The sequence below is a fragment of the Candoia aspera genome, chromosome 4 (assembly GCF_035149785.1).
Source record: "Candoia aspera isolate rCanAsp1 chromosome 4, rCanAsp1.hap2, whole genome shotgun sequence".
Classification (NCBI taxonomy): domain Eukaryota; kingdom Metazoa; phylum Chordata; class Lepidosauria; order Squamata; family Boidae; genus Candoia; species Candoia aspera.
Genome location: NC_086156.1, coordinates 17,424,830 through 17,441,041, shown reverse-complemented (window position 1 = coordinate 17,441,041; position 16,212 = coordinate 17,424,830).

Here is a 16,212-nt window from a genome sequence, read left to right as displayed (position 1 = left end):
ATATAACTAGTAGAAGCTCACAGGGAGTTTTGCAAAGTAGATCAGTTAACCAAACTTGATATGCAAAATTTGTTTTACATATCTTCAGGTGTCTGGATGATGTATAAAAACAATTATTAACGGGTTAGACTACTGTTTCTCAACCTTGGCAACTTTAAGACGGGTGGACTTCAGCTCCCAGAATTCCCTAGCCAGCATAGCTGGTGTTCTGTTCAGACTATGAGGTGACCAGGCAAATAAAAAGGAATTATTTTTATTTACAATGCAACTAGGTACAATTAGCAATTTTCTCTTAAATAAGAGTTCAGTTCAATTCAAGCCCAACTTGGCAAAGGCAGAATACTTGGCAAGATAGCGAAGCCAGGTTCCGCTGAAGAGCACGACAATGTGGCTGGACTGGACTGGGATTCACGGCAAGGCAGGACTCGACTGAAGACTGTGACAGAGAGGCAGGACAGGATTCGGCTGGCATTGGCATCAAGGTGGTGAATCAGTCTTGGCTGGAGAACACAGCAAGATTGCAAGGCAAAACTCGGCTATGGATTGTAACGATGCAACAAGGCTAGGCTTGACTGGGTTCCGTGGCAAGGCAACAAGACTGGACTTGACTGGACCTCATGGCAAGGCAGCAGGGCTAGACTCGGCGGAGCTTCGAGGCAAAATGGCGGGACTCGACCCAGCTGGGCTTCGTGGTGGGGCAGCAAGGCAGGACTAGACGGCTTAAGAGGCAAGGCGACAGGGCTTGACTCGGCTGGGCTTTGTGGCAGGACGGTAAGGCAAGACTTGACTGGGCTTAGAGACAAGGTGGAAAGACTCGACCCGGCTTCATGGCAGGACAGTAAGGCAAGGTGCAGAAGGCTGGGAAGGCTCTGGTTCTGTAGCAGCTATAGGGTGAGGCTCTGAGAACGGTTCCGGCTCCTCTTCTCTGAAAGAGGCTGTTAGCTCAGTGGAACGTTTGTCTCTGGCAATCTGGTCCTTGTGCTGGCTCCTTTTTAAGCTGTTGCCTTCACACCATTTCTCCTCCAGAGCCAAATGGGCTTCCTTTTGCTTGGCACACTTTTTGGCTCGCCTTTCCCTTGCGCTGATTGGTGGCTTTGAATTCGGCTTCTGATTCCACCCAATCAGCTGCTCAAGGCTTTCCCACTCTGCTTAGTCACTTGGGGTTTTGATTTCCCTGTTTTGCCTAGCATAGGTTTCAATTTCCCCTTCCTCAGCTTCAGAGTCAGACTGAACTCTTACAGCTGGCTAGGGAACTCTGGGAGCTGAAGTCCACCTGTCTTAAAGTTGCCAAGGTTGAGAAACCCTGGGTTAGACTATGGCCCAATTGTTTCTTCTTGTGGTTCCATCTACTGCAGAAATAAAAGCTTCATCCTGGCTGAATTTGTCCCAGGGTTCAGGCCTGCGAACGTGAGGTCTCATCTTCCAAACGAAACATAAGAAGAAATAGACATCCAGATTAACAGATATATTTCCTTCTTATGATTGAGAACTGCAGCAGCTCTTGGAATTTTCAAGGATGGACAGAAATGTTGGAGCATTCTCAACCCAATCTAGAATTTGCTATCAAGTATTCATCATAGCAGATGAGGATGGGCCATAAAATATGGGTGGAGAATTGAAGACCCATGAGATAGATGTGGCTCCTGGAAATTCCACGATCTCCTTTGTAACGTTTTCTGCAGCACTTAGGCCTTTTAAGAAGCTTCTGTTGGTAACAAGCCCTTTCCATGTTCTGCACCCTTTCTTCCCCACCTTGGGCACTAATTGTTTTAAAAGAACCACCACCACCTCCAATTGGCTTTATTTGAATAAACTAGTATGATCGTCACCAATGTACATCAGTTCTGGTTGTGGTCATTAAGCAAATCACCATGGGTCAGTAAGCACAACATCACATGACTGTGACTTGTGACTTACTGCCAGCCTCCCCATTGATTTTGCTTGTTGGAAGCCAGCTGTGAAGGTCACAAATGGCAGTCATGTGACCAGGGGTTGCTGCGACCATTGTAAATGAATACCAGTTGCCAAGCACCTGGATTTTGATCATGTGATTGCAGGGATGCTACGACAGCCGTAACTTTGAGGACAGGTTTTAAGTCTCCTTTTTCAGTGCCATTGTAACTTTAAACAGTCACTGAATGAGTGGTCAGTAGGTGAGGACTACCTGTATTGCACTATTTTTATTTCTGACATAACAGTAGTTCATTTTCAATGTAGAATTCCTGATATAAATCTGTGGCCCTGTCCCCACTTGGGCTTTACCATAGCACAATTATGCCCTAAAAGAATCAATCTTCCTTTTTGGTCACACAGCCTTATGTCATCCCTAACCCATGACCAGTACTATGTGAGTTGTTGTTGTTGTTGATTAAATTTGTACACCACTCAACTCCCAATGACTTTGGGTGGCTCGCAAGTAAAAACATTAAAAACAAGGGGGGAAACCCCCCAATAATTGACACCAATAAAAGAAGACAGCAAGTTAACAACAACTGGACAGGAATGAAAGAAAAACAAACCCACATGATCCAAAGCGGGCTTCAGTCACCCTCATGAAAGGCCTGGGCAAAGAGCCAGGTCCTCAGGACCCTTTGAAATGCCAGCAGGGGGTGCCGACTGGGTCTTGGGGAACCTCATTCCAGAGGGCAGGCACTGCTACAGAGAAGGCATGCTTCTGGGGTCTGATAGATGGTATCGTTTAGACAAAGGAACCTGGAATGTGCCAACCCTATTAGATCAAATTGGCTGGGCAGATACTATGGGGATAGATGGTCCCTCAAGCAACCAGGTCCTGTGCCATGAAGTGCTTTATAGATAATGGCAGCACCTTGAATTGTACCTGGAAGCAAACTGACAGCCCATGAAGCAGAAATATATAGGGTCTTCATGGTCAGACTCACGTAGAGTGCATTGCAATAGTCAACACATGAGGTGACCAGAAATGTTGGAGCATTCTCAACCCAATGTAGAATTTTGCTATCAAGTATTCATTGTAGCAGATGAGGATGGGCCATAAAACATGGATGGAGAATTGAAGACCCATGAGACAGGGTCTTCAACATTGACAATATTAAGGGCCTCCAGAACTAGGAAAAGGTCAACTGGCACACTAGATGAAGCTGTGCAAAGGCATCCTGGCTGGGCCACAGCTGCCACCTGTTCATTGAGCAGGAGCTGTGAGTCTAGGAAGACTCCCAGATTGCACACCACTCTTGAATGGGGAAATGCAACCCCATCCAAGGTCAGAGATGGAATATTCCCAGATCTGGGTGGGCCAGACACCCAAAGCCATTTGGTCTTGGTAGGATTGAGTTGGAGATGGTTCCTTCCCATCCAAACCCACACAGCCTCCAGACAGAACCTTGACAGCCTCGCTTGGCTGGCCCAGAGCCAAGAGATATAATTAGGTATCATCAGTGTCATATTCACTGTTTCAATGTGCACTGTACATTGTAACGTTTCACATGCCATGGTGCTGACACGCGTTTCTGTTGGGAGGGAGCTGCTGTGAAACCTTGTGCCAAGCTCTGTATCTATGTTCATTTCAATGGAATGTGTTTGGGTTATGTGCTCTGCTCAAGGTCTTTTCCCGCAGACCATCAGAAGCTGTTAGGAGCACCTGGGATTGTAAGCCTGGGAAGATTCTACGGGGGGAGGGATCTCGTTTGTACCGAGGGTTTTTTAGTTTGCATTTGGCGCACTTTTTCCATTCTCAGCTTTCTTTGTGATCCTGCATACTATTGTCATGAGTAAGGATGGCGAGCAGGGGGCTCCCATCCAGACTGTTAAGCGCATGCGTAGCACTGAGGAATTGGTCAGCCATTCAAAGAGACACAGATCAGGACTGCCTTAACCTTTGGGGTTTATATGTCTGGTTTTTTCCCACGCTTCTTCAGTGTGTTAGGATTCCTGTTATGTACTAGCAATAAACATTAGAGACCAGTTCCTTGTCTCAGCGTGTTTCCTGGCTGTTAGGACATCAATCCTAACAAACTCCTACTCCCATCGAAAGAGGGAGGAACAAGAAATTAAGGAAACACGTTTGGAAATGTCTTCAGAAAACCAAGAAATGCGGCTTGCCATCCAACAATTGGCAGCAACCCTGCAACAACACCAACAACAAATAGATCTCCAAATCAACACATTACAAGCTGCCATGCTACAGCAGTTACAACAACCAGTTCCGATTAACCCACAACCGGCGCCAGCAGCAGCAGCAGCAGTAGCAGCTCCACCAATAGTCTTGAGATCCCAGGGCAGTCTACCAGAGAAGTTTGGAGGAGAAGCAGGACAGCTAAGAACCTTTCTCACACAGTGCACTATGTTCTTCGACAGCAGACCGGCAGAGTTCCCCACAGACAGAACCAGAGTCACCTTCATCCTAGGTCTGCTAAAGGGACCAGCAGCCAAATGGGCTATTCCCGTGGTGGAGAACAACGACCCGATTCTCAACGCCTACCAGAATTTTTTGGCAGGGTTCCGAGCACACTTTGACGACCCGATCAGAGAGGCCACGGCCAGCCGAGAGATTTGGAAGCTCAAGCAAGGTAACAAGAGGGTGGGAATCTACATTGCTGATTTCAAGTTGTTAGCAGGAGATCTGGACTGGAATGAGAGTGCATTAAAAGACCAATTCAAACAAGGACTGGATGAGGAAATTAAGAATTAATTAGTGCGCCAGGGAACACCAGCTACCCTAGAAGCCTTATATCAGTTATCGGTGGTCATAGATGCCAGGCTAGAAGAGCTCAGGCAGATGCAACCGGGGAGAAACAGGACCCTCAGAGCGTTTTCAGGATTTCCAGCTCTCTCCGTAGCATCCTCTCACTCAGCACAAGAGGAGCCAATGCAGATTGGGGCAAGCGGGAGACTGCTTTCCGAGGCTGAGAGGCAGAGAAGGAGAGAGAGAGCCCTGTGTTTCTACTGTGGAGCCCAGGGGCACATGGTGAGAGCTTGCCCACCGAGAGGCCAAGCAACTCCAGTAAGAGCCCCAAGGCAAGCAGCTGAAACAGGAACCAGCTCCGCCTCTGCTTCCAACCAGGGAAACTCCAGCGGTCTCCCTCCACAGAGCTCAGCAGGGAGACCATCAATCAATTAAGGAGGGCTCATTCCGAAGATTCCAGGCAAGCCTTTTACTACTTACCCATACTCATACACGTCAACCCAGAGCACCAGGTCAAGCTAGAGGCCATCGTGGATTCCGGAGCTTCAACCAATTTTATTGATGTGCAGACTGTACAGGACTTCAACATCCCGACCAGAGAATTGCCATGCCCCATAGAAGTGGAGACCATTGACGGCCAGCCCCTCAAGGCAGGGCTGATTAGAAGGCTCACAGAACCGGTGCAACTGACAATGGGAGACCACACTGAGTGGATCCAGCTTTATGTTACTGCATCGCTAAATGTGCCGGTAATCCTAGGCATGCCTTGGCTGAGGATCCACAACCCATTGCTGAACTGGACTACAGGAGCAATCTCCTTCCCAGCTAAGGAATGCCAGCACCACAAGATTCAAGCCGCTCCACGCTCTCCAGCAACCAACGCAGTCACAGTAGCAGGGGGAGTCCACTTGCCAGCCAAGTATGCAGATTTTGCAGACGTTTTCAGCGAACAAGAGGCCACAGCACTACCCCCCCATAGGGATTGTGACTGCACCATTGAGTTGATACCAGGAGCCAAGATTCCAGCAAGGAAACAATATCCCATGTCCCCCAAGGAACTAGCCACCTTAAAGGATTACTTGGACTCCAATCTCCAAAAGGGTTTCATCCGACCATCTACTTCCCCAGCGTCTGCTCCTACCTTCTTCGTACCAAAGAAGCCTGACCCGTTGGCACCTGCAACCCAGGAGACACCCATGAGAGTGGTCCACGACTTCAGTTTTTTAAATAAACAAACAAAAAGAGAATCCTATCCTCTGCCCTTAATCTCGGATCTGCTAGATCGCTTACAGAAGGCACGCATTTTTACCAGGTTGGATCTCAGGAGTGCATACAATCTGATCCGGGTGAAAGAGGGGCACGAATACCTGCTTTCAACACCAGGTTTGGAAAATTTGAGTACCTTGTTATGCCCTTTGGCTTGTCTAATGCAGGAGCCATATTTTCCAGATTTATGAATCAAGTTTTCTCTGATTTACTAGATAAGTATCTGGTCATTTATCTAGATGACATATTAATTTTCTCTGAGGATGCTACAACTCATGTAACCCATGTATGTAATGTCTTGCAAAGACTGAGAGAGAACAGGCTGTTCGCGAGCTAGAGAAGTGTGCCTTTGATTTAACTGAATTACATTTCCTGGGCTATAAAGTCTCAACAGAAGGCATATCCATGGATCCTTCTAAGGTCCAGGCAATTCTCTCTTGGCCACCTCCCCGAAATGTTAAAGATGTACAAAGACTGTTAGGATTTTATAATTTCTATAGGCGTTTCATAAAGGGCTATAGTGATCTCGCTAGACCCCTCACACAGCTTTTGAAGAAAGGAGCAAAATTCATTTGGGGGGAGAGACAGCAAGCAGCCTTCCAAAAATTTAAGCAGCTCTTTGCATCCCAGCCGCTGTTAAGACACCCTGATCCCACGAAGCAATTCATCATGCATTCAGATGCTTCAGATATTGCCATTGGGGCAGTGTTATTGCAATATACAAACAAAGCCGAGAATACATTGCTTCCTTGTGCCTTTTTTTCACGCCTGCTCTCACCAGCAGAGAGAAACTATGATGTTTTTAACAAGGAGTTGCTGGCAATTAAAGCAGCATTCCAAGAGTGGAGGCATGGCTAGAAGGGGCGACCTTTCCTGTGAAAGTTTGCACCGATCACAAGAATTTACAGCTTCTACAAAACACCAGATCCCTCACCCCACGCCAGATCAGATGGAGCCAGTTTTTCTCCCGTTTCAATTTTGTTATTTCTTATGTGCCCGGGGCGCAAAACTGCTTGGCAGACGCCCTGTCTCGATCCTTTCAGGCAACCCCCGCCACTCACCAGGAGGTACAGGCTACTATATTACAACCTCACAACTTTGATCAGTCTATGAGGGGGGGCCAGACAGATTTTAGCAGCAGGCAGACAAGCAGAGGACCTATTTACAAGAGTCAGAGCTCAACAGCAACAGGACCCATATGCCAGGGCCAGGATGGATGACCTCCAGAGGGCCCCGCAAGACACTGCCTCCCCATTCAATGTGGAGGCAGGAATCCTCTGGTATAGTGGGCGATTGTATATTCCCCCTTCATTGAGGGAAGAAGTACTGAGACTGTGTCATGACCACCAAACGGCAGGCCACGGAGGCGTTTTCAAAACTCTCCATAGAGCTCTGAGAGACTACTGGTGGCCTAAGATGGTTGCAGACATAAAGGGTTACGTTGCTTCTTGTCACACCTGCAGACGAGCCAAGCCTCTCCCAGGGAAGCCCACAGGACTCTTGCAACCCCTACCCACCCCTAGTCAGCCTTGGAATACTATCTCCATGGATTTCATCACTGATTTACCCCCGGTCCAGGGGCTGACTTCCATACTGGTGGTGGTGGACCTTTTCACAAAGATGGCACATTTTATTCCTTGCAAGGGCCTCCCATCTGCACCAGCCACAGCGCAGTTGTTCATGGACCACGTTTTTAGGTATAGAGGCATGGTGAATCACTTGGTGAGTGACAGAGGCCCACAGTTCACTTCCAGGTTCTGGAGGGCCCTTTTCCAGTCATTAGGGGTCTAGATCCACCTGTCATCAGCGCATCATCCTGCCAGTAATGGGCAAGCCGAGAAAATTAACCAGTGGTTACAGCAGTATCTCAGGTGTTACACCACTTATCGGCAAGACAATTGGCCAGCCCTGCTGCCCATGGCAGAATTTACATATAATTCTGTACAGTCCTCTACCAAGATGTCCCCTTTCCAGGCACTCTATCGGGTTAACCCTCGGGTGTTGCCCACCTCCTCCCAGCAGGGAACTGTTCCAGCCGCGGCTGATTTTCTTAAAGAGCAACAAGCCGCACAGTTGTTGTTAAAGGAGCAGCTGAACAGGGCAAAGAGTGCTTACAAGAGGGCGGCAGATGCTCACAGACAGGAAGGGCCAGCAATTGCAGTAGGAGACAAAGTGTGGCTCTCTACCAAGTTTTGGATCTCTACCAGACCCTCCAAGAAGTTGGACTCTAAGTTTGTGGGCCCTTTCACTGTGGCGCAGCAGATAAATCCAGTGGCTTATCGTTTACAGCTCCCACCATCCATGAAAGTCCATCCAGTGTTTCACAGAGCCTTGCTAGCCAAAGACCCTCCCCCAAGTGCCTTGCGATTGCAACTGCCCCCCCCCCCACCTCCAGTAATTGTGGAGGGAGAGGAGGAGTACGAAGTTGAGGAAATTCTGGACTCTAGGAGGAGGGGAAGGGGCATCCAATATTTCATACACTGGAAAGGGTACCCTGAGGAAGAGCGCACGTGGGAGAATGCCAGAGATGTGCATGCACCAGCACTGGTTCATCGTTTTCATCAGCTTTTCCCTCACAAACCCAAGCCTCGCACTCTACCAGAGATTCCTCTTTTGGCTGAGCAGGCCGAAGAAGCCCAAGCAGAAGAGTTCGTGAGTGTGCACCTCCCCCCCCCTGCCTGAAGCCTTCACTCCAGTTACAGAGGAGGTGGGGGAGCCGCAGCCCTCCACCTCGGGCTTGCATTTCCCAGGGGGGAGGGGGGATGACTTTTCTAATTATCTAGATGTTTTCCAGCAGCAGCCACCTGGCCCAGAAGCGTTATCAGACCTGGAGAGCAGCACTGATTCGTCCATGGAGGAGTTTTCCTTTGAAGACTTTCCATCGTTGCCTAGTTCCCATGGGACCTTAGAAGCAGACGGCACATCTTATCAAGACTCTGGAGGGGAGGGGGCTGAAATGGAATGTGAATCTGGAGGGGTGATGTCATGAGTAAGGATGGCGAGCAGGGGGCTCCCATCCAGACTGTTAAGCGCATGCGTAGCACTGAGGAATTGGTCAGCCATTCAAAGAGACACAGATCGGGACCGCCTTAACCTTTGGGGTTTATATGTCTGGGTTTTTCCCACGCTTCTTCAGTTTGTTAGGATTCCTGTTATGTACTAGCAATAAACATTAGAGACCAGTTCCTTGTCTCAGCGTGTTTCCTGGCTGTTAGGACAACTATTCTTTAATAAATCAGGTATCTTTATGATCCTGTTTATGAGTCTGATGGTGTTTTAGAATAGGCAATCCTTACATAAAGCTGAGAATCACCAAAGTTGTACCGTTAGCTCCTACCAAGATTAGTTTCTTGTGAGGGAAAACAGTTAACGATGGCCAAATCCAAACCCACGACCGGGAGACTTGAGGAGCCAACTGGCTTGAGGCCTGAGTCAACGGTCAGGAGCGAAGAACTGAGCCTCATCCCAGAACCTTCAGGTTCATGGCAGCATTTGAGTTCCAGCCCTGAGGGAGAGGAATCCGAAGATGGGAGAGCACCAGAGCAACCGGCACCCAGCAAATCACCCGCAGAGTTGATCACCTGGGATGAAATGGGAGAACCCCAGCCAGGGACGTCCCAGGCGTCCTGGAAGTATCGGTTCCCGCTGGCCCCAAACGTAGAATCTACCACGGTATCAGAAGGGAGACAGCCTAACGTGCGAGGGAGGGAGGAATCTCAAACCCCTGAAAGGCTAAGAGCGGTAGAGGCCAAATTAGAATCGATGGAGTACATGCTAAAAGCCCTGTCTCTGTCATGGGGGGGGGGGGCACCCGAGGCACGAAGGAGATTCCAGCTCCACGCAATCATCCTCCATCCCCTCACCCGGACCACCGTTGGAGTGGGGGCGGAGACGGAGGTGGAATGAATCTCCACCCCGCAGAGCTCGTCCATCAGTGCCCCCACCCCGAGACAGGAGAACTACTGTAACCTGTGGGCCAACCATTCAAGCAGCTGCTAATTCAGCTCCAACAGGAGCAGGGGTGAAAGACTTTTCTGTCAAGTTTGATGGGGATTCAACTAAGTTGTCTTTCTTCCTCACTAATGCTAAAAGTTATATGAAACAGTTTGGACCCTGCTTCCCTTCCGAAGAGGCTAAAATAACTGCCATTGCCACCAAGCTGAAGGGACGAGTGGCTGACTGGTATGTTCAATTAAGTGAGGCTAGCTCCCCTGAGCTTGAGGATTTCGAGGAATTCATGTGGGCGTTAAAGCTGCATTTTGAGGATCCTCTAGCCAAGGCAAGGGCTAAAAAGGCACTGAAGGATCTTATCCAGGGCCAAATGTCTGTAGCTGATTATGCCCTGGAGTTTAAGGCTTTAGCTGGGAAAATCCCCGACTGGTCTCAGTCAACCTTAATAGAACGATTTAAAGAGGGACTCAACAGGGATGTCCTGCGGTGGGCGTTGTGTAGAGACGACCCAGAGACATTGTATGAATGGATCTGTCTGGCCGGCAAGGCTGAGCATGCCCAGCATACCTACATGCAAACCAAATGACCTGAAAAGCAACCAGCCACCATGAGGGGACCCCAAAGTGCCGCAACTGCTACCCGGCCAGGCTATAGAGCCTGAGAAGAGGAGAGAGATCGGCGCTATGCGAAGGGTCAGTGTCGCTGATGCGGAAAGGAAGGGCACCGAGCAGTTGATTGCCCAAAAGCCAAGGCTGGAGACCAAGCGGGCAAACTGCTGGCCAAATCGCCACCCTCATTGCGTCGGATGACGGCAGCCAAGGGGGCAGCCAACGCTGAAGAAGTACCCTACTTCTCGGGAGAGGCTGAAGACGACTCTAAGGAGCTGGCGGGAAACGCCAGCCACCTGCCATGAAAAGCGCCTGCGGGCAGGTGGAGGAGGATGGGCGCGAAGATGCTGAGTGCTGACTGTCCCACTTTAGCAGTAAAAGTGAAATTGGGCTCCTGCACAAAGACTACAGAGGTCTGGGCTTTAGTTGACTCTGGGTGTTCCAGGTGTCTGATTCACCCTGATCTGGTTGCTGCTTTGGACCTGCCTAGCTTTCCCCTCCAGCAGCCTTTGATCTTCACACAGTTGGATGGTTGGATAAATATGACTTTTGTTGTTACGATTTTGGTTATTTTTTATATTGTTTTTTGTGTTTTTAAACTTTGCACACCAGTCAGTGTCATGTATGTGAGATGGGCAGCTATATAAATTTACCCATATAAACAAACCATCATTGTGCCAACATAACAATAATGGGGACAGCCATTATATCCCTTCGCTATGATGTTCTAAAGATGCTTCAAGGTATTAATAGGGAAACGGCACCACAGTGGGGGAAGACCTGGGGTAAGAGAAATAGGTGAGCAGTTTTAGTTAATAAAGAAAAAGGAGAAAAGAGGGGAAAGTCCCAGATCCAGTGACTTTTTAATCTAAATATCTGAGTAACTTGCAATAAACAGAAATATGATGAAGTATAAGAGCATGTTTTAAATACTGCTTGCCCTGGAACAGAAACTGCGTAGTTGTGCAACCACAGTCAGTGATGACAACATCAACCTTTATTTCCTCTAAGAAAACAGGTTCTAAAATAAATTGGACTGAATGCAGCTTGGTTAAATGTGAGTTCAGCTACTGAGAGGGGAAAAATCTATTGCAGTTGTATCTGGTTTCCGTCACCATCCTGATCATATTAGGTCAGCAGTCAAGCAAAACAGAAAGAAATATTATTTTAAAGTAAAGGGATACATATTCTCTCTGCCCCTGTACTAACACTCTCAACTTGGATGACAGATGTACACTGTTAGAGAAGGAAGTTAAAAATGAGGCTACACATTATTTTACATCAATTTCAAGTAGTTAGCCAAATTACAGAACAAAAGATACCCTTTTATCAACCTTGTTCCTTTTACTGTTTAACCAAAGCAGAACTGTGTGTTACAATATGTGTCTTCCTGCATAGTGTACATTCTGATACTCCTCATTCAGCCAATTTTCTGGTATTTTTCTCAACGTTTCTGCCATAGATATTCCAATTGTCCATATGGGTATATTTACTCTCCCCCCCCCCCATTTCCTTTTCTGGTAAAACTCATATAAATCAAGTTTTTTTAACTGAAGCCATGCTACCAGGCTGAAGGACCCAACGCCTTCCAGTTTTGGCAATTCCTTATTTTATTGTTGGAAGAACCAGACCTAATGGTTTCTTCTTCTTTTTCTTAATTAAGAGTTTACAGAGCACTAGTAATTTGCTCTTAGACTTCTTTCCTTGGGTGCTCAGTAATGCAGTGAAGACTTGGATGTGAATTTATTTAAAATGTTTATTTCTGGATGCTGGTGTTCCCAGAAATCATATGACTAGGTCCAGAAAGTTATTTACTCTGAATTGCTTAAAATGATGACATTGGAGGTTTAATAGTAAAACTGATTTAACATGTTTTTGCCAGATAGTAAAAGTATCCTTTTTATATGAAGAACATCAGATTAGGCTTTCATTGTTATGGAAAGGAAAAAGTACTTTATAGAAAAGTAATGGAAAACATACAAACACCTTATGCAATGTGCAGTAAATAAACATTTGTTCCTAATTGTCATAGAAATATCAAGTATGTGAGGACACAGAACTGACTGAGATTGTGTTTTCATGACATGCTTAAATGGTTAAACTAACCATGGTTTACTCATTTTTACTCCAATTGTCATACATGGAAGTATAAAACTATGAATTTGGGAAGGATTCACTGAGTTCTAACACCAGTGTTGGATGTGGAGATCAATCAGTATCATCCAAGGGATATTTCAAGGCAGTCCATAAAACTCGCCCAACAGGGGGAGGGAAGTCAAGTAATGTGAGCTGGTCCTTCGTAGCTATAAAGCAGAGATGGGCAAACTGTTATTACTCTGAGGCCACCTATAACATCTGTGGGGATAGTGAGGGCTGCATTTGGTTGGCAATGATGCAAAATTAATAGAGCTATTACATCCACAAACAGAGCCAGAATTTTCTATTCTTTTTTTTTCTCGATATGTTAAGGTCTCAATTAATGACCACTCGTTCAGTGAAAGTTCAAAGTTACAACAGTCCTGAACGAGTGGTAGTTAAGAACAGTCCTTGGAGTTCTGGCCGTCCCAGCACCCTCACAGTCACATGATTGCGATCTGGGTGCTTGGCAACTGGCCAAGTGATCGTCATTTGCGACCGTCCCTGCCGGGTTCCCACAAGCAAAGTCAACGGGAAGCTGGCAGGGAAGGTTGCAAGTTGCTCAGGTAAGTCTTCCCCACCAGTGCATCCTCCCCCAGCCACTCTGCGCTTGCACCACACCTCGCCAGCTACCCACATACCCTCCTGCATTCTCTCTGAGCCTTGCTGTGCTTGTGCCATGTCTCACCAGCCACTCACACACCCTCTTCCACCCAGCAGCAGCACCCCAACCCTGCTGCACTTGTACCTTCCCTGCCACTCACACACCCTCCCTGAGCCTCGCTGTGCTCGCACTGCACCTCCCCGCCACTCATGCACCCTCTCCCACCTGGCAGCGATCACTCCAAGCCCTGCCATGCTTGCATGGTGCTCCCCAGCCACTCATGCACCCTCCCTGTGCCTTGCTGTGCTTGTGCTGTGCTTCCCCGGCCACTTGCACACCCTCACCCACCCGGCAGCAGCCACCTCAAGCCCTGCCACGCTCGCACCTCCCCTCCCATTTGTGCCCCCTCGCGCACCCTCCCCCACTTTGCAGAAGCCACCCCAAGCCCTGCGGTGCTTGAGCCACACCTTCCCAGCCACCCACACCCCCTTCGTTCCCTCCCCCACCTGGCAGCAGCCGCTTAACTGCCTGCTGCCCTCTAGTGAGCTGCCTGGGACTTGCAGCTTCCTGGCAGCTTCCCCACAGAGTTTGGTCGTTGGAAGCCAGTAAGAAGTTGCGAGAAGATGCTCGCTTAACGACCCATGATGCTCACTTAATGACCGTTAATGGGGACTGCAGAGATTGCCATAGCTAAGCAATGTAGTCACATGACATCACCCTTAATAACTGCATCACTTAGTGATGGAAATTGCCATTGTAACTCGAGGACTACCTGTAATTTAGAGGTTACATTTCATTTTCCATGTGCTTCTTATCTCAAAATAGTAAAAACTCATGTTACTAATTTACAGCAAGTGTGATGAGGGGGTGAGTGTCTATATATGGCCTGGAGCTTCACATTCTGTGATCAGTATAACTCAGCTGAGACCCAGCTCACTGGTAACACCCAGCTGATTTTGACAGATCTCAAAGGCTCAACTTTTCAAAGGGAGATAAAAAAGTGTCAGAGCTATACAACAGATTGGAAAGAAAGAAAAAGAGGCAATGGCAAACTACTTTTTTAGTGCTGCCAAGAAAGCTACACAGGTGTGCCCATGAAGCTATCAGAAGTCAAGCTCAACTTGAAGGTGATCCAATTAGAGTTCAGAGGATTACTCAATATTAGGACTGCTTCAGAATGCTTTGACAGAAGCACAGCACCTTCCTATTTCTATTTAAAGCAGTCCAATCTTTCTCAGGCTTCAGCATAAACCTTGGAGGAAAAATGCTACTACTTTAAGGAATTAACGTGGGAAAGTTAATGCAACTCTTCATAAAACTGTGCCTCTTTTTCCGGGCTCATGCAGAAGTTGGAGAAAAGACACAGCTGTTTTAATGAATAGCAGAGATGTGCTGTGTTCATGCAAGGGCCAAAATGCTTCCTCTAAATCACTTCTGAAACATGCACAACCTGACTTAACATCCTGTCTGACAGAACTCTCTCAACATTTTGTATATTTTATTTTACTTTCGCATATATTTCTACAAGCAGCTCACTCTGTTTTTACTTGCATCCAAAATGTGTGAGGTTATAATATAATGCAGGTTCATATCAACATTGGTTTTAAGGGATTTTTGCAAGTGTCTTAGGGAATTAAGCTGAAGGCTGCTGAAAACAAACACATGCCTCTCCTTCCTCACATATTGGAGAAAGTAAAGGAGTATGTTTTGTTTTAAACTACTTGTTCCTCTAATGTCAGGTTACCATTTTAATTCAGAAATTTTAGAGTTCTTTTACAATGCAATAATTAGGTGGCAAAAGTAACAACATTTTGTGCCAAAGTCAATAAGCAAATAGGTTAAAAACCTTGATAGTTGATTATGTGCCATCAAGTTGGTATCGACTCTTAGCAACCACAATTATAGATTTTTTCCATGATGATCTGTCCCTAACCTGGTCCTTCAGGATTTCCAACAGTGCACCCATCTCCTTAAAAACCTAACTTTTGCAAAATTTTAGATATGATTCATAATTAAAATGTTTACTCCCATCACTACCACCATGCAACAGTAGCAAGAACAAAATTCTTGAAGGCAGCAAAACACAGACAAGAAAGAGGAGTAGGAGAAGAGGCAATATTGGTGGGCATCAGTGCATGAAGAACAACCAGGCAGTCCTAACTGGGAATCTCTTCAGTTTCTGAACCAAACAAACAGTGAAGCAGACAAGCCAGAAATGACCCTCACAGTAGGATTCTCAGATCAAACTGCTCTGGCCAATTATTGCAGGAACAATTGTTAGGAAAGAATGTTGAAAGTCAGAACACACCTAAAAAAGAAACTGCAGATTAAGAAATGATGGGTCAAACAATCTGCAGTCAAGATGGCATACAAAAAGAGGTTGACGGAAAGTAAACCAAGGGAGAAATGAAGGAAAAAGTGGCATTGCTTCCTGTCGAAGGAAAGGAAGTTATTGGAATAGCAAGGATGCCACAAATAAGAATATATATTAAAGCCATGTCAGCCTGAGCAAGCTCCTGTAAGATTACCTTGCAGAAGTCAAGAAGTGCAGAAGCAGCTTGCCACAGGAAACATTTTTGATGAATGCGAAAGGTTTACCATCTTGATTATTGCTTTTCTCTACTCCTTTTCAAGCGAAGCATTAACTGCATCTTATCATTTGATTATAGCACTGACAATAAATATGGCAGTCTGAAGATCGGTGAAGTCTGTTGTAGATTGCTGCAAGGTATTTCTCCCTCTCAAGCGGTTTTATTAAGTTTGCTGGGTAATTCTTCTTGAGTGAAGATTTAATTGTATTTATTTTCTTGTCCAGGGTTATCATTACACCCTATTCTACCTTGTAAACAGAACTTAGCAGGGGATTTTCCAGTTCTTGCCCGGGATGTGAGTGAAAGAAGCATACGTGGAGCAGATAATAGGTTTCTTAGCTGTAGCCCCTCGCAACCCACTCAGCCATGACTTAGAACTTGATAAGGCTGCAC